Below are 19,894 nucleotides of genomic sequence, written 5' to 3' on the forward strand. Positions count from 1 at the left end.
GGGGTAAAGAGAATGAAGTAGTGGGTAGGGGGCAGCTGAGAGTGTTGTGGAAATTCCATCACTGGAGTATTTAGGTTAGGTGATAACTGGCCATGGTGGTATAACAGGCCTTGCCTTGCACTTGTGGTGGACTGGACCTTCCAGCTGCTGCCAATGATCATGAGCAGAAATACAAAATAATGGGGTTTGGTTTTTTTTTCTATAATACATATGTATTTTTGAATATTTTTCTATTTATTTTGCATGCCTGTTCTTTAACTGGTTCAGTCCTTTCATTCTCCTGCAAAACCCCAGGATTTTTTATTATGGGCTTAGTTTTCTTTTGCTCCAAGAGAAGTAATTTTTGTTTAGAAGACTCAAGGCCTATAAACTAGGCCTAAACATTACTAATCTAAAGAAATTACTTAATTGTGCTGTCCTGTTCAATGTGATTTTGCCACTAGCATGAGAAAACAGCAGGCTTTGTGCTGACCTGGTTGTGCAGGGACCCAACACTTGCGTGTGCCTCAGCCTGAGTTGTGGGGACTTGGCTTAACTCTGTGAAGGGGCCAGGGGCTGCTGCCTGACCTGGTTTTGGCTGGAGTGATGGGAAACTGTGTGTGGTAAAGGCCAAGGAGAGCCATGGTGAAACAAACAGGGTGCTGGGGTAACAGGGCTGAGGGAGCATTGTCCAAACTTGAATGAGAAGCAAGGAGAAACACACCATAAAAAAACATAAAAAGGTCATTTCAACAGGATCTTTGGGATACCCAGCAACAACATCATAGTTCTCTCTGTGAAGGACTGAGGATGTGATAGTTGCTGTATGTACCATATCCCTCCATCTAGCAGAAACCTCACGGGGGTGCCTGAAACCATCGACCTCTGGATGCAAGGGAACATAGGAAGGGCAAGCACACACCAGAGAAAAAGGGTATGTAGTTGGAAGGGCTATTTTCTTTCTAAAGCAATTTTTCCTGTATTATTAATGAAGGTTTTCTGTGTTAATTGGACAATATGGATTATTTAGCTATAAAAACATTAGCTGTACTGGCAATATATTTTGAACCTCCATGTGTGGTGCATTCCCTTTTGCCCAAATAAAGATTTTTTCAGTGGAACATAAAGAAAATGGAGATTTACTTCAGGTTATGGAGACATTCAAGGGAAGAGTAGAAAACCCTTGAAATTTTGAAAATGCCATCCAGCTCTTTCTTCAAGTCCATGTTGGCAAGTTTCCAGGATCACTTGAATGTTTATTTTTCTGTTTGCATCTGTAATCATAAAACCATAGAATGGTTTGGGTTAGAAGGGGCCTTAAAGGACACTTCGTCCAACCCCTAATGTTCAGGGGCACCTTCCCCTAGCTCACATTGCTCAAAACTTGATCCAACCTGGCCTTGAACACTTCCAGGGATGGGGCATCCACAACTTCTCTGGGCAACCTGTGCTTCACTACTCTCTTTGTAAAGAATTTCTTCCTAATATCTAGTGTGCATCTCTCCTCTATAGGTTTAAAACTGTTTCTCCTTGTGCTTTCACTATCTGCCCATGTAAAAAGTCACTTTCTCAGCAAGCTCAGGTGTTCATATCAGGCACACTTAGGAGGCTTCTAAGCAGTAACAAGAAATCCTGACTTTTCAATCACAACATGTCTTATTTAAATGCCAAAAAAATATGTGGGCCATACCTTGAAAGAGCTAGCCATTGATGGGGTTAGGCTGGCTGGTTATCTCACAGCCCACGTGAGAGCAGCTCTCACCCAAGGTGCAGATGGTGACACTATGGGCAGCTGTACAAAAAGGAAAAACCTTCACACCACACTTAGGTGATACATGTGGAATGTCAGGTTCCAAGTGCATCCATCAGGTCTCAATTTTTTATTCGGTAAATAGGATCTTAAGCCATTGTGGTCTCTGATGGGTTCCCTTCACTATATATTGAATGCCGTTTTAAGAATACAAGCCTAAATAACCACATTAAATAACCTTTCATTTTTGCCTGCTCTTATTTATCAGTACTTTCTCCTGGCACCAGCACCCTCACTTCAAAGACCATTTTTTAGGATTTCAAACATGTTCTTTATATCAGAAGGGCTAAGTTGCTTTCCCCCTACGGTGTAAGTGTACAAAGAAAGCAAACTTCATAGCAAAAATCTTTGTGTAAGATCATTCATTAAGTATCTACTGGAATTATTGCTTTTTGAAGATAAAATGGGAGGTCAGAAGACTTCTTTGGCATCAGAAAAGGGGTTAGAAGAATCTGGAGTATGAGCTGGTGTTAAGCAGTACAGGTACAAAGGCTGGACCTTCCATGGCAATTTTAAACCACAGAAAAAGACTCAAATTTATGACTCAGGGAAAGATTGATGAAAGACCTTATGCAAAAAAAAAAAATACTGATGAGAAAAAACAGGGATGGACTGGGAGAGCTAAACATATTTTGGCAGTTGAAGCATGCAAATATATAATAAAGCAAGCAAGAGGAGTAAATGAAGTATTCTTAGCTTTGGGACTTCATTCCATAAACACAAAACTCCAATACTTTAAAAAATAGATTAAATACAAAGGGCCATTCTGTCCATCAGCACTATAACGTAATATATAAAAATAAATAATGAAAGAGTAGCAGTGCAAATTATAGTTTGCTGATTAATATTCCAAGTCCAAGGAAGCATGGTAAGGGTTACCACAATTGGTGGTTATTCTGGCACTTTTTTGAAAACTGCAGATTCCAACTCGAACTGTCCCTGCTTTATTTCAGCCAGGGTAACATTTACATTCTCCTCATCTACCTTTGACTTGCAGTTTCTTTGAAGAATTATCCTTTCCTGTCTGAAAACCAGCCTTGCTATGTTGCAAAAATGAAATGGATGTCATGGACTCTTGACCCTGAGGGTCAGAGCACTTCAGACGTAGCTGAGATGTTCCATACACATTAAGCAAAAAATTCCATCTGGAGTGAACTCAGAGGTAAAGTCCTATGATTATAAAAGTAGTTGATGCTCAGTAGAACAGCTCAGGGCTCACACCAAAGGGAAAGGCTGGCCCTATTCAAGTTGGAGAGTAGCTCACCTCTCTCTTCCGTGAGGCCAGAGCTTCTCTCTGCAGGATATCTTCTCTAGTCTACCTCCAGGGCCATAAAGTGGTGTTAACAAAATCACTTCTGAAAGCTCTGCTGGAGCGGGCTGAGAGCTGTGTTCCTATAAGTGATCCCTGAGCCTGGATCTGTATGAGCTGGCACGTCCAGGTGGAGCCATGGGCTGCCAAGTGTGCTGCACAAGATCCAGTGGGGTCCAAAAGCAATTTAGTGTTCTTCCAGAGTAAATTAGCTCTGTTCATAGCAAAGCTAATTAGCCTGGATTCGATATAGTCCTAATGCAAGAGTGTTCTTGCTCTGTTTTGTTTTTGTGATTGTTTGGCACTGGGGTGCTTATTCATGGTGCTAAATTGGCCTGTTCAGATGCCTGCAAAGCAGAACATTCCCTACTACCTGCATAAGTAAGCAGGAACTTCACTTGGTAAGCGTCTCTCCACATTCCTCAGTGGTGTTATGAGTTGTTTTTGTCAGCACAAGAACTTTTATCCTTAGTGGTGACTATTGTCTGAAGGTAGTGACACTTTGGTTGCTTCACTGGGCTGAAGCTCTGTTATTTATAAGGCTTAGTCACTGTGTAAAACAGATGTAACTTTTATTATCCTGGGAACCATTCAGGATTCAAAGACATGCATGTTTCTCACGAAATGCAGAGGTTATGTCAGGTCTTCAGAATGGAGGGAAAAAAAGACTTGATTTTTATTTTTGGAAAGTTAATCATGTATTAGGGTGACAAGAGTAAAAGCTGTATGAATAATTGTTTTTATTCCTTGGCAGATGAACCAAACTTAAAAGATTATTCAGGTCAAACTTCAAAGCAAGTCTATTTGGTGAATTAATATGTTTCATTTTCATGTTGACCATTTTTCACTAAATAAGGGAGCCAAAAAGATAAGTTGCTGAGAGAAGCTGCTGACCTTTCACAGAACAGAGAGGAGCAGAGATTTGATCTTCTTGGAAGTGCTCCCATATCATTACACAATTATCAGAGTATGGCTTTCTCTGTCACCTCAAGCATATGCTACATAAAAAAAACATATTGCAGGGAAGAGTTGGAAAACTTGATTAAGGCTCCTGCTTTTCATCTGACCTTCTATGCATTTTACATTCTTGTCTCTGAGCTTGAATAGATAACAGCACAGCACTCAGGTATTTTGTTACATCATTACCCCCCCCCCTCCACCCCCAGTTTTTATGCAAGTGTTCCGTTATAATGAATCAAGCTTAGAGAGGTATTGGCAATAAACAGGGCAGGAATTTAGAGTAAGAGTTCTTTCATCTTATGATGTATATGGCTTATGGTGTTCCTGCTTGGTTTCAATCTCAGTATTAATAAACTTATAAACATTCCTGCTGGCATTTAGACACCTAAATCTCTAGAATTTATAAGTTCTGATGAAACTGAGGGAACCTTGTTCTAACAGTCTCAAATAATTATTTTCAGTGTTTTCCTGAGGTGAAGGAGACATGGTGCTATTTTTTGCAAGCTTTATAAATGCATTCACCTTAAACTGTGTCATCTTCTTCAGATCTCTTTTATGATCAATTTCAATTCCCTAGGAATCATGCACTCAGTAAAATAGCAAGTTTTGTAATCTGTGAAGTCTTAATAACCTTTCATTTCATTTTTTAATAAGAATTTTTGTTTTCTCCATTGGGAAAAACCCCAACATCTTGTGTTAATTTGGAAAATCCTGATTCTGTTCATAGTCTGCTGAAAAGGCTTCAGATTTATTTCATACCTCACAGGCACAACTGAAGTGTTAAGAACAGAGGAACTACTGTCTTACGCATTTGACTCAGCCTGTCTCAAATGCTACACTAGGGATGCAAAGCGGCTGCTACTTGGCCTGCCTTGCGCTGGGACTGAGTAAATAACACATTTTCTCAAGCAAATGTAGCAATGTGGATAAAGAACTGCTCTATTTTTGAGACACACTTATAATACTAGTTTTACAGTAAAGCTTTTTTGGAGAGGAAAGGTGAATGTCAAAACATTTATTGTGTCTTTTGTTGGATTTTAGATGGAGTAACAGATTCTGTCTCATTTCATATTTAATTTTTCTCCTGGCATAGCAAAAGACAGGAAAAAGTGAATCTCACAGGTTTTGCTTTAGCAGTCTTGAGACTTTAGGAAAAAGAGTCTGGAAATTTTAGGAAAAATAAATGTTAAGACTCTTAGCCACTCAGCCTAGCAAATCTACAATTGTCTGGACTGCGCTCACACTTTTCAGTCCAGTTGTTTTAAGGGCTGACCACACAGTTCAGTTTCAAAGTGAATGCAGCTTTGGACTTTGGGAGTGGCAGAGCTCAAAGCACAAAGGTCTCTGACCTTTTCCTTGTTGCATCAGATGCTTGTTCTCACCTACTCTCTAAGACTTTGGAATCAGAAGACTTCTGCTCTATTTTATTCCTTGCTACTACACTCTCAGCTTTGAAATAGAGACGAGAGAGCCCTAACCTTTGAGGACACCTTTGTGCTACTATGCCCTATTAGAAAAATTTGTTAAATAATGCAAAACTGGATATTGAGTGCATCTGGTTTGCTGTTCACTGAATGGAAATAAAAGGTAATAAAGGAAGTATGTTTGTACACGGTTTGAAGTATTAGGAAGGACTTGAAGACATGGAACCATTGTTTGCAGGATTTCTTCTGTGACAAGGCAAAGATAATCATGCTGGAGGTGTAATCCTACCTTCTCCTAGAGCTGGGATTTTGACTCAGGATTTTACCTGGGGGAAAAAAGCTCTTTTTGTTGTCTTGTTCAGTGTAACACCAGGTCAAATAGATCTGATTTCCAGCTGAATAAAGAGAGGTGTGGATCAAAGGAAATGGAAGGATTTGCATCAAAATGTACAGGGTCTAGCAGACAAAGCTGATATAAAGCCAGGATCAAGAGAAACCTTACTTTTGACGTTCTGGAATTCTTGTTTTATCTGACTATTTTTAATCTTTGCATGGTCTAAAACCAGGTTTAGTTTACCTTCTGGAAAAAGAAGCTTCTTGATTTGATCCCTAGGGGGCCAGAGTGCTTCATGCTGGATATTAGAGAGGAAACCAAAGGTGATATTTTGCTGTGAAGATAAAAGCATTTTCAGTATGTAATCTAATGCTGAAAAAAACTGGCAGAATGCATTACTTTCTAGCCAGGACTTTTTCTGTCCCTGCACCAGAGAGAAAAAGAATGGAAAGTGTTGCGGTGCTGCCTCGTTTTCCTGCATGAGAATTGACTGAAACCTCCTCCATGAAGAAGCATCATGCTGTTTTTTCAGTTATAGGCACAATGCATGAAGGCACAAAGGATTTAACGATGACACATTTAGCACTTCAGGTAATTTCTGCTATAAATACTCTGAAATTCATAAAGTACTGAGGAAGACTTTCCCTTAGTGCTACTTTGAACCATCAATAAACGAAATATGCAGTGTGTGTAATAACTAAGACTGTGCGCGTTGACTTGAATGATTAAACCCCCTAAAGCAACTATAATTAAAGTTTATATATATATATATATTTATAATTAAAGTGTATTGATTCATAGGTGGCAATATAAAATGGCAAGTTTTTTCATTTTGTAATTTTGCTGTTACCGTGTGGCAAGTAATGAGGGCTCCCAAAAAGCAAAGTACATGGAATCACAGGCACTGATATGTGCACTTGGAATTTATCTGAAATAGCTAAGAATTTTTATGCAAGAGTGGGACAGTGAGGAATCAATATAGGTAAAGTGCTCTATTGAATAACTGTGTACTTAAGTCCCAAGAACATGAGCTATTTGCTGCTGATTCTTGGTGTAAAATCTACTATTGCTGCATGAAGAAAAAAAAAAGAGGATGATTTTTGCAACACCTTTCCCTTCTCCAGCAGCTGGATTTTATTCAGTGCAAGCACTTTGCACTGCAGACTGCTCCCAGGAGAATTTTTGGAATTGTGATGCTCATGCTCTCTATCCTGATTAAAAGGTGGGAAGGCCAACCAAAGTTTAAATCAAAGCGGAATCTGATCAGTAAAGGTTATCCCAAAAGAGTAGAAGAAAAAGGAAAAGAGAAAAGGCTGGGAAGAAGGGGTAAATATGAAAAAGAGAAGAAATTTGGGGGTGGATTTTGTAGGTGCTTATTGGGGAAATAGAAAATCTTTTGTATTAGAAAAAAAATCAGTAGAAAGTACTGCTTCTTTAAACCTTTTTTTTTCCTTTTTTTTTCCTTTTTTAAAAATGAATTTTCCGTTTGCCATCTATGTTTCTATGGATATAATAATGAGAATTTTTGTTTTAAATAACAGGTATTAATGTTACAGATGTTTTTCTTTTCTGGAGAATTAAAAATGAGCTTAACTCTAAGAATTTAGATATTAAATAGACATAATTGCATGGCTCTGACCACAGAGAGGAAATTTTATTCTGTCTTCAAAGGAATACTTTTTATCCAGTAAGATATAGATGATGAAAAAAGAAAAAAAAATTAATAGCCTTTCATTCTGATGAATGAATAAGTGAAAGTATGTCTTATAAGTCAAAGGATGACAATAGAGTACATCTGCTGTACTTCCTGAGTGAATGGAGACACTTTGGTCCTTGGTAGCACTGTATAGTTTGTTTTCTCTTTGTTCTAGTATTAAGTGCTAAAATTAAGCAACAGAATACTATATTGCTTTGGAATGGAAAACAGAAAAAATGGACCAATTTCTTATGAGAGGAAATACATTTGAGTGTATTGCACTGGCTGAATGCTCAGTAAAACAGAGCTGGAATCACTGGATCAGATCTCTCTTTGAAAGTGCAATGAAGGTCAGCATCATAATGATGGGAAATGCAGCTGGTTATTCCCTTGTTTTTCACTTCTGGAACTTAAGGCTCTGTATCCTAGAAAGGCTGAAGGAAAAAGGAATTTGTAGAATGACTCATTGAAGAGTCACTTAGATGTTTCAAGTAAATATCACATTCTGGTCTGTTCAGAGGTTTGCAAAATGAAAAGAAACTTTAAGAAACAGGAGATGGATTGTAAAGCCTCTGATGGTGCAAATGGAGTCTGTCCAATTCTTAAGAGTCTCCCTGCCCCTATTTTGAGTTGTAAATGTTCACTACAACATGAATCTTTTGAACAGCTCAGTTTTCTCAGTGGAATATTGTGGAGAGCAGGTTGTGTGTATGTGTAAGGGCTGTGTGTATGTGAATCAGTCAGTTTTCTCCCACATGATTACCATAGGTCTTAATTACCACATTTAGTGTAAATCTGGCAGATGACGTGGTTTAGTGTATGCATCTCAAAAAATGTTGTTAGGTGGACAATTTTTTCATTTGAGTTCTATTTTTCCATCTTATTTACATATTTTACAGTGTTTTACCTTTCAGATGCTGTAGGAAGAGATATTGTACGTTGTGGGTGTCACTACAGTTGTAACTCAAAATTCTGATGATTCCTAATAGAGGTTGTTTAAAGTTTACCTATTTACTTTACCATTTACCTACTTACTGTGATTTTTAATAATTATTGAAAAATCTAATTGACTTTCAATAAGCACATTCTTCCTCCTTTCTAAGTGCCTATATATTCATACAATATATTTTGAGGTGTGCCTACATCTAGATGTATATAAATAAATGCATGTATTTGTTTTTTTAAATGTATATGTTTATGTAATCTTTTCATTCTTTTATCCAGGAGTTCAATAGATAATTCTTTACATGGAATTCTCTACATTTTTCTTCTCAAACAGATCAAAAGAGGATCCACTTAGGTACAAATGGCCCTGCAGGACCTACAAGGAGATGAGGTGCATTAATTCTTCCAGGAAATATCATGGAGAATGGAATTAATGTGGCAGCAAAGCATAATTTTTCAATTGTTTCATTGACGTCACAGGTAAAATTTAACATAGCTTTGGTTTTCTAATTTAGATCTGGCTTGTTACAAAAGTATGAGTTGTATAAAGGAGATATGTCAGGTGAGCTTAGTCTCATTCTAGTTAAAAATGCAATATCAATTCAGTAAAGAGGTGACAATGAAATACATACAAATACACAAGTTAATTCCACTCCAGATTTCATTGCCTCAATTATGCTAGAAAGAAGTTAATCTAAAGTAAACATATAAATTTTGACAAACCTATTGCACATTTGCCTAAGAGACAGGTATTTACATGTGACATCTCCATTTGATACACTCTCTTGAGCAAAGACTAGGATCTGGATTTCCAGCTGAAGAAAACAGAAATCTGATAGTGAGAATTTATTCCTATTTAAAGTAATTTGGTTGGCTCATGCCCTGAAGAGTGATGTTTTGTATTAGATAACAATAATTGGTTTTAACAGGTCATTTTTAAAAAATTTTTGTGCCAGACAAAACCATTCACCATATCAAAGTCTGACAGCAGATCTTAAAACAAAGTGAGACCAAAATAACTTTTATGCTTTGAAAATCTATTCTACAGGATGCAAGGAAATTATTTTCTTCTCTTAGATGTAATTGCTCATACCTCTTGTCATAGAGAAATTGGCCCAGCCATTAGGAATGTAAGTCACAGACAGGTTGGGAGTTTCACTGTGGTATCATTCACCCTGTGCCATTGATTAGAGCATTCAGATTTTATGTTCAGATGTCTTCAAGAAACAGCTATGTGTTTTGAGAAATTGATGATGTTGGATGTATTTTGAACTTGATTTGCTAACAAAAATGCACAAGAGTGAGAATGGCAGCTAGGTAGGAGGTTGTTATAACTATGAAATAACTTGCAAATTTCTTCAGGCTTTTGCTCTATAGAAAGGGCTCCTCTTTAGAGCAGAAGTAAATTCCAATGTATTAGCAACAGAGATTCAAAATGAGCAGTACTGAGATTCTAACCTGTGAATTCAAAGCACAAGTATATTTATTTTCAAGTTCCAGTCCTGGATGAAACAAATAAAAATAAATACAAAAATAATGACAAGATTTTTTTAATTTACAATACACATGTTTTCATTAATATGTAAATGTAAAATGTATAAAACCCAGAGTTTTGGAGAGATCTTTTGGACCTAAGAAGCAGGGCTGTTTATTTTCTGTAAAGAATCAAGAAACAAACCCCTTCTAATCCTCACTGCCTTTGCTCTAAGAAGCTTGAGAGTTTGCCAGAACACTGAAATATTATATTTAGTTTTGGTTTTCAACATACATACAGGAGATGTAGTCATAATTAACAGCAGTAATATTCAATATGACTTACAGATGTGTGGCATTGTTTTTGGCTTCTATTGTTGCTACTGTTCCTCTTAGACTGCAAATGTTGTGTTCAGATGAGTTTAGAGCATCTTTTATGCTTTGGTGCTCAAGACATGAAGCTGAAATTTTAGTTTTCTCCCCTTCCCATCCCATTCTCCATTGCTTCTTCTTCTCCTCATTCCCGTGAAAAGAAAAATGAGGCAGAAACCTGGGTTTTTGACATTTCAGTCAGAATGTTTATACGGTACCATTGTATATCTTGTCACCAGAATAAGATGCAGTGAACTACAGAATTTAACTCTTTTAACCTAGCAGGTGTTTGGAATAGGCTCTGTGGTGTGTGTTTGTCCATCTCTGTTCATGTCCTAACTGCCTCTAGTCCTCACGCTTGCTGTTTCCTGCCATAGGCATGCATTTGTACCCCAGTTAATTTTCCACAGTCTGAAAAGCTATGGGAAAAGCAAGGGTCATTTACCATGTTACCATTACTACATTCTAGTAATCCTTACCCAGGTGCTTTAAAGTTCTTAAGGGCATTTTTCTGTAACAGAAACTAAAACATACCATCTGGGTCTGTGAAGAAAGTTGGCAAGAACCAACATTCAGCAGTTTGGTGTTTGAAGACATTATTTTCTTTTAGTCATATGCAGGCTATGAATTTTCACAGCACTTACAATTAGAAAATTGTAGTTGGCCATAATAATTTCAACAATGATTAATATATAGTTCTAGAATTATATTTCAAAATACATTTGAAGGCTTACTTAGACCACAAAAAATAGCTTTTTTAATGGAAAATGCATTGAAAGTAGTTTTAATTGAGAACTGTAGAAATAAAACCGTCGACTGATGATATATTTGATATGTAAGAAAGAATGATGCAAAGTTGGGTTGCAAGTAAATCTAAGGAAAGAGTCAGTCTAAAAGTCAGTTATGACTGAAAAGTAATTTGATATTTTCTGGGGGAACCTGAAACAAATTGTCTGGTGCTTTTAAGAAAGAAAAAGCAAAATTATTTCTGAGATGCTCTTGGGCTTTTATTAAGTTTAAGATACTTGCACACTATGCAACTCCTGAAATATTTTTTTTTTCCAAAAGGACAAGCACAACATGCTGGATGAAATATCAATTAATTTTGTTTCCCTCCTACATATTTTTAGCAATGCAAGTCACTCTTGAGGAAAAAAACCTTAACTATAATGGGACATCATCCACAGACTCTGAATGAGCAGAGTATAATGAATGATTAATTGTGAGGGCTTACTACTGTGGAGGGAAGTTCTACAAACCAAAATATTAAAATTTATCCTCTCATATTTGCAGATTTCTAATTAACAAATGAAAGCCATCAGTGAAATATTTCTCCAGCACAAAAAGCCCTCTGCAGTTCTTGATAGACAGGAGAAAAATAGAAGCCATGATTTCAAATTTATTTTAAGCCTGTGCACCTGTGGGCAGTGGGATAATGTTTGTACCTCCATCTGTCTTGAAGCTGATCTAACTATCTGCAGAAAACCTGGGGTACATGAAAGGCTTTGCCACTGAGGGTCTTTGAAACCCAAACAGAGTTGGTGATGAGCGTGTTACTGGCATAGCAAGGAAGCACACACAGAAGGAACACTCAAGTGCACCTGCAGTTTCCAAAGAGAACACGGCTTACAGTGCTGCTTAAGAAAACCATCGGGTGAGATCATTGCGAAAGCTAAGAAAATTTTATGGGGAGATTTGACCAAACAGTACCTTGTAGCTGAGGATACTTAGAACAGAGATCCAAGAGTCACGACCCTTCCCCTTCAATCTAAATTGCTAGCAATTAATCTACTTTATTCTGAATCAGTTTCTTTTTCTAAAATTTGATGTATAACGACTTTCAACGCTATTAAGTGATTTTTCTGCATTAATTCAACTGCAGAAAAAGATATATGAGAAAATTTCCATTGTTGTCCAAATATACCCTCTTTATTATTGTACCAAGGAAGAGCAAGGAACAAGTGCTCTATTTCTTTTTGTTTCATATGAATTGCTGTTATTATGATTGGATATCTTCTACCCAGTGCCAGATATTTTTGTGTTTACACTGATATTTTTGATTGTTTCTGAAGAGCATATTTGGGATTTTTTACATTGTGACATCTAGTTTGACTCTTCTGACCTCATTTATAAACAGCAAGATTGTCTCTACAGTCCCGGGAATATTTTATACTTGAAAGTACTCAGATATTTTTTCTTTTGGCCGTCTGTCTGCATCTGCTTACTCAAGTCAGTGTAGCCAAGGTCATCTTACATTTCTTGTCTAAGGCTGTCAAACTTATTTTCAGCCTTGTCAAGTTCAGCCTTTGCTTTTTATCTTTGTGCTAAGGGGACATTTAGTGTAAGTGTGGTTGTCTTGGCATTTCTTTTTCAGTCCCCTTTTTGACATATTGCTTTTTGTGTCATTTATTGCTCTGTGACCGTTCCTGGTTTATTTTAAAACACAAGCTATTTTCTTTCTCTTCTTTGTTGTGTTTCTTACAACCTCCAATGCAACCTTAAGCCCCTTTCAGAAAAGCAAATAGTTACAGTATTTGGTTTGCTGTTATCGTTTCATATGAACTGAACTCAGAAATCTGATCAGAGTACCTTGAAAAGCAAATTACATAGCTCTGGCTCAGAAGGTGGGAGCAGTTCTCAAATATCTCTGAATGATTGTTTTATCTCTGATTATTCTTGTATTTTTGAAGAACAATAAAAAGTCACGAAGAAAAAAATTCTGTACTCCAAAGTGTCATAGGTATTATATGACACTTAATAGGGTATTTAAAATAATAAATAATAATAAATAGGGTATTTAAAATAATAAAAAAATAATAATAAATAACAATAATAATAAAATAATAAATAGGGTATTTAAAAATCCTCTACAAAAATGAAAGTTTGTGCATGATTATATTATACATGTAATTTGTCTGGTTCACCACTGTCATGTTTGTATTGTGCTATTTGTTCTGGTTGCCTACAGGCAAACTAATCAAAGCTTATCTATAGCTCTGTGGAAGTGACTTACTGCAATTTTTTTCTCTGGACCTCTAGATTCAAAGTGAGGTTGAGCCCAGGTGCCACGTAGAACTACAATGACTAGCACACAGACTTGTGCAGTGCTTGGCTGCTTCTTGGGTCATGCTTAAGGAAACATGCTGGTTGCAGTAGTTCAGGCCATGCAACAAGTAACTAAGCAGAAATGATTTTTTTTCTCCTTGCTTTGGGGAATTTTTCAGGAATGTCTTCCAGGATACTACTTCACCCTGAAACTTTCAAATGATGCATTCAGCTGAAAAGTATGTAGCATTTTGTACAGCTTATTAACCCCCTTGTAATAGATTTCAATAAAGAGTTTTGCCCTTGTTGACACAGAGTGAATTGTGCATATTGCTCCATCTTTCTTTTTCACTTTGTTTTCATAATATAATATTCTGGAACTTTGTCACTGACCTTGAAAATATAGTTTTTCACTGAAGTGGTTTTTCTTTCTCCTCCAGGGAGCTTTTGTCACTACCTCAACAGACCATTCAAGAGGTGAAAATATGGAGGTGTTTCAGCTGCGCTCTCTCTTTGTGCTGCCTGCAAGGTCAGATACTACTTATTGCTGATGCTGTTCCTAAGCAAGACCATGAAATGGAGGAGGGACACCCAGGCAGCAGAGTTTTAGGGATTTGAAGGCGCACAGATTGTGTCTTCACTGCACCGAAGGGCTTTGTTCCTGTTTCACCACCCTAGGTAGTCCAACCCAATGTGTCTGTGCTCCAGGGCACCTGCCATCCCATCCTACCCCTCATGGGAGCACACTGATTTCCTACAGCACTGGGAGACAGAGTGAGGGATGAAGAGCAGAGATGTACTAAGAGGGGTGCAAGGCAAGACAGTTACACTGTTCCCAAAGGCAAACAAAAGCCATGCAATGGATTGATCATGTGAACAGCTTGCAAATCCCTGAAGAGCAGAAGAGTGAAGGAAGGCATGAAAGAGATGAGTTTGAAACGAGTCTGGATTTTGCTTCTGGAGCCACTTGGGAGCCATCTCCTGGAGCTGGGCAGCCCCATGAGGCAGATATACAGCTGCACCACTTTGCTCAGCTGTGCCTCTCCTATGCCTCTCTTCCCCCTCTTAGGCTGTCAGGGCAGAGATGGAAAGGCTGTGTGTGCAGCCTGGAGTACTCTCGTGAGGGTTGCCTTTGTGCTCTTAGAAACTGGCACCAAGGTGGGCTGGTGTGTTGGTGCTCTTGGAGACAATAGCCTCATGCCTAATTCCTTCTTTGCTTGACAGGAGTGATGTCTTGTGTCTCACTTTCCTGAAATGGTATTTTGAATGTTTGTGATCAAAGAACCAGGAGGAAAAAAATAGCCTGTGTGACTAAGACATTCAGATTGAAGAAGTCAGGGCACTTCCTGATGGGAAGGGTGACAGAAAATTGCCTGGGACAGGGACTGCTTCCGTGTTTTGCATCAGTGAAGAGCTTGAAGGTAACTGATCAGCTGCCCAGGCAGCAGAGCCTCAAGTTTGGGATTGCTTTCTCTCAGTCAAATGCCCTGAACACTGGAATTCTGGGTCAGATTCACATTTCTGTTCCAAAGGGCTTTTTGGTATTCTTTTTGGGGTAAAGAAAAGCCTCCTTTACTTGAATAATCTGTAGGGATTTGCTTATTTTTCTAAGAGGAGGTTTGATCAGAGATCCTGCCCAAGGCTAGGTGTTCCTTTGTACTCAGTCTTTTTTTACCTCCAAGGGCTGCAGAATCTCCTGGCTGCTGTTCCAGGTTACAAAGAGCACCTCAAGTTGACTTTCCAGTCACTAGATGATAGGGATTTGGTTTTCTGGTGTTTTGTGAATTGGTGGCTGCTATAGGATGTGAGTTTTCCAGTTCTTTTGCTTGATTGTCTCTTGAGAGACAGTCTCGGTCCCCTTGGACTTGTGCTGTAGGGAAGACTGGATTTTTATATCAAGGCATGTGAGTTTTGTAACTAATTTTGTGGAGAGATGGTTCCTTAGCCCTGCAGATAATTAGCACTATTTTTTCTCTCTGCTTCAAAGCAGGATAGCAGAGTCCAAATTGGGTATTGGTAAGAACCACCAGATCTGCTTCTCCTTGAACTGTGCCCAAGCATTTTCATGGGCCAAAATTCTTCCAAAGAGTATGTTAACAATTAAATAATGTGGGCAATTATGGCCAAATATCTTGATGCTGTTTAATATGCTAGTACAAAATACTGCTATCAGGGTGACTTTGTGTTTGAGCTACTTAACTGGTATTTATTGCTCCTGCTTAGGTCCTCTGTATTGTGAAGAACAGCATGGCTTTTGGGAAAAAAAAAAAAACCAACGGGACAGCTTCTAGGTAAATTGAAATAAAAATATTTTCAAATTTTATGTCTTGGTATAAAGAATAGGCAAATATTACCTTAGAAGAGCTGGAAGCACATCTATTGTTTCAAGAGGAGTTTCTGAAGCTGCAAGAGGAGTTTAAAGGCAGGGAGAGTAAGGCAAATGGAATTTAAAACTTGGTGTATTTTGTTAATGCAAAAATGGACTTCTTGGTTATGTGTCTTTAAATTCAGTTACTTTGAAATTAATTAAACTGTGGAAGGTTTAAGATATTTCCTCATTAGTTGAATTTTTAACTTAATTACTTAAGTTGTATCTGTGTACACTCACTGATCAAAAGCTAATGATCTCTTTCATAAGGTAGAGCATTTTGGGGCTCACTACCTGTGGTTGAACAACTCTATCATTTTAGCAGAGAAAGTCTGTAAAAGTCAGAAGGCCATGGAATAGCACATCAACAAAACTAAATGAAGATTACGGCAATTTGCTCCAGAAATTCAGTGGTGACTGTCAACCTGCGAAAAGCTGTTAAAACTCTGTCCTCTTGGTAATTTCCTTTTTTAACTAAAGAATGCATGCAGGCACTGCTAATTCATTCTGAAATTGTTCTCTGCTTGCTGAACTGAAATGGGATCCAAAGCTGGGGAATTGTATCTAAAACACATCCTTGTTTTTGTTGAGAATTCTATGGAGTCTGCAGCACAGCTTGAAGATTGCCACCTGGTTAATTTAAGGCATCGCTGGATTTATTTAAATTATAAACAAACTAAGATATTCTTCTTGTTAATGTCACATCCACTGGATATGTTGATTTAAAAAATCATTTTACTTCACAATTTTAAAGAACTTCCTTCTATTTATATCTAACATCCAAAAATTGATCTAGAGGGTAAAATTGTGTAGTCTAATGCTTGCTTGTTTCTGTGGAGACTTAACTGATTTTTCACATATGCTTTGGAGAGCACTGAGCCCACCTGTGGCATTTAAATTAGTTGATGAATGTAGTGCTAATGAGTGAAACATTATTCACTTATGCTTCTGCCAGACAGAGTCTCAAATCTTCAAAATTTGGAGTAATTTCTGTCAGAGCTGATAACAGCCTTTTTCTGTTGATCTGCTACTTTTGCTATCCTTTAGACATCTGTATGTTTCTCAGGTATGTCAAAAGCAGTCTCAAAAATAAGAGGGTATAGATCATCTATGAGCAGAATTTGCAGCTGTCTTCAAACCATGTTACTGGAGCAGATGGATCAAGAACCAAATTCTTAGATGGTGATTTATTTAATGCCTTTGTCAAAGGGAATATTTTGGAGGCTGGGCAAATTTTTTTGAAGGCAATCCTGGAATTTATAGATACAAGCGAGATGAGTTTTCAGACATCTTTCAGTATAATTAAGAATTGAACACATAGTTCATCATTCAGAGATATCCTGAGTATTTATTGTTCTCCCTTGAATTGCTGTTTTTCCAAATAGCCATTTATGCTACAATTCTGTCCTGGTAGTGTATTCTTTATTTTCAGTATGTAATGAAATGTGTAAATAACCCAAATCTGCAGTGACAAATAAAAGCCACTTCTTGGAGATGCTTATGATCAAGTCAGATACCTTTCCTCTTTTCAAAAATATTACTAAGGAGACTTGTAATAAAATAAATAGGCTTTCATTAGAAGAGTGGGATATGTGCCCCTTCTGCAAATGAATGAACATCTGGTTTAGAACATTTATTGGTTTGATTTTTCCATACTGTCATCAAATTCTTTCTCCATTCCCATTTCATTCTGCAGTTCTGAAAGATCTGCCAATAATTCCCTAGTCATTACCTTCTTGTAGTGAGAGCCTGCCAAACTGGTGAGCCTTCAGAAGCCTCTCCTCATGTGTTTGCCTTGAGAAGGAAGGTGTTTTCACACTGTTCTCTCATTCCTGATTGTCCCATATTTGCCAAATCTCCCTGGAGACTCAGGCAGTCATTTTGTAGTTGTACAAAGTTGACAGTTGACCTTTCTTTCTTAACTGCAGAAAAGAAATTCATTATTCCACAGGAGATAAGGACGCATGTACAGATCCACATGTTCATGGTGTTATGTCACTCCCATATTTCTACTTGTTCAAGGCTCAGAACTTCGTTATTATTTTGAGCAGTTTATTTCCAGGAGTGCAAGCCAAAATTGTACAAGACCTGGTTGTTGCAGTACATGACATGTTTTCATATACCTGGAAAAATGTGTTTGGGGAGGCTGCACTAGATGATCAAGATGACAAGATTATGTTGAAAGGGAACTGCAGTAATTTCCCTGACCCCTGTGCCACTGACAGAGAAGGATAGAGATGTTTGGCCTGGGAAGAAGGAAGAGGTAGGGGGAAGAGTTGTTAAGATTTGGGTTGTTTATCATTTTTCTACTCTGATTTGATTGGTAATGAAGTCTGTTTTTCCCATGACCATAATCAATGTGTAATCCCTCCCTGCCCTTATTCCCACCCATGACCCTTTTTTTTATATTTTCTCTTCCCTGCCCAGATGAGGAGAGGACTGACCAAACAGCTTTGGTGGTCACTTGCATGCCTTTTTGAAATTTCTTTTAGCAGAGGTTTGTTCAGAGCACTGTAATGGCTCAAAGAGATAACAGTGAAACTAATATCTTGCTTTCTTCTCTTCAAAAAGTGGATACAGGGATTAAGAATCCTTCAAGAGATGCCATAAATAATTGGCTAATACATAAACTACTCCTCACTCAGCACTTGCGTGAATATTTGCACTGTAAAATGATATCTTTGTTTTCTAGTACTGAGAACAAAACTTACTGAAACATATCTAGTTATAGCCCAAAAATGGCACAGAAAACTTGCAATGGCAAAGTTGTAGAATTAAATAATTCATTATCAAGGGATTACCAAAGCATCTGAACATAAAGTATTTGACACTGGAAAAATTGAATAATAGTCTAAAACTAGAATTTTTCCAGGTAAGTCGATAGTTTATATATTAACACGATGCTCGGAGTGTTGACATTATTGACATGTTACGCATGCACACAGGGCTATAACCTGTTGCCTTGGTTACCATAGTATTACACTGGTAGCGTAGCAACATAAGCGAACATGCATGGCTTTGAAGAATCTAAAGCAAACATTTAAGTAAGTGGAGGGAGTCAAGTCTGAAGGAAACACATTTTTTTTGTGCATCAACAAGAACTGAATATTGTACTTTCAGGAAGCATTTCAGAAAGAATAGATTTTTACTCTATGTTAATGCCCCCTATATTGATCTCATAGTTGGAATCGCAAATTTGAAATGCAATTATTTTTGTCATGCATTGTTTTCCCCTCTTCCTTCTAGGATGAAAGTACATCATCAAAAGGTAAAATTTCCTGAATGCTTTCTAAAATAGCAGTATGGAAAAATAATTGAAACATAATAGCCAAGCCATGCTTTGGGTAGTTTTGTCTATAGTTTCTTGTTTCTAGTAGTCAAACTGCAGTAACAGCACTTTGAAAAAGAATTACATGAGAAGGGGGTAATCCGTAGAATGTTAACTTCACAAAGCCTTAGGTAAATTCAGTTTTTAGTCAGTTTTAGGTACTGTTGATAAAATAGTAAGAAGAAAATAAATTGCTCCCTTTGGAATATGAACCTGTATTTCTACAATGCTGTGCACTTGAGCTTTGTGGTTTGAGCAGTGCATGACTTAGGTATGGAGAGAGTTCTGTGAGCTGTTCGTTACTTTAGAGACTTGGGACTAGAGCTGGGAAATCATCTCTGTTTAGGCCCACATAAATTCAATCTGGCAAATTCAGTATTACTCAAGCATGTGCTTAAAGCTAAGTGCATTCTTAAATGCTGACCACAATGACTCAGGTCTGAACTTTAGAATAACGGGATGTCGCCTCATGAACCAAGGACAAAGACAACCAAGTCCTCTTTTCTGCAGTGCACTTGTTCTCATTGGTGTATGTCCTGTCCATGTGAGGCTGTTTAAATGAGAAAGATCAGAAGACTGTGAATAGCATGCAAAAGAGTAAGGAATGGTAAAATATCTGTACTACCCCTCTGCTTATGCAAATTTTTATTGCTCAGTATTTTCGTGGTTTAATTTCTGTACACCTAAATCACACTGTGTTTCTTTTGTTCCTCATGAGGTCACTGCTATGGAGATGTTCTTTATAAAACTTCAGCAAATTTCCATCTGAGTAAAATTACACATTCAAGTAGGTATGAATTCCAAAGGAAATTACTTACTATTACTGCAGTCCCCTTTTGACACAATGTTCT

Source organism: Molothrus aeneus, chromosome 4, assembly GCF_037042795.1.
Source record: "Molothrus aeneus isolate 106 chromosome 4, BPBGC_Maene_1.0, whole genome shotgun sequence".
NCBI lineage: Eukaryota > Metazoa > Chordata > Aves > Passeriformes > Icteridae > Molothrus > Molothrus aeneus.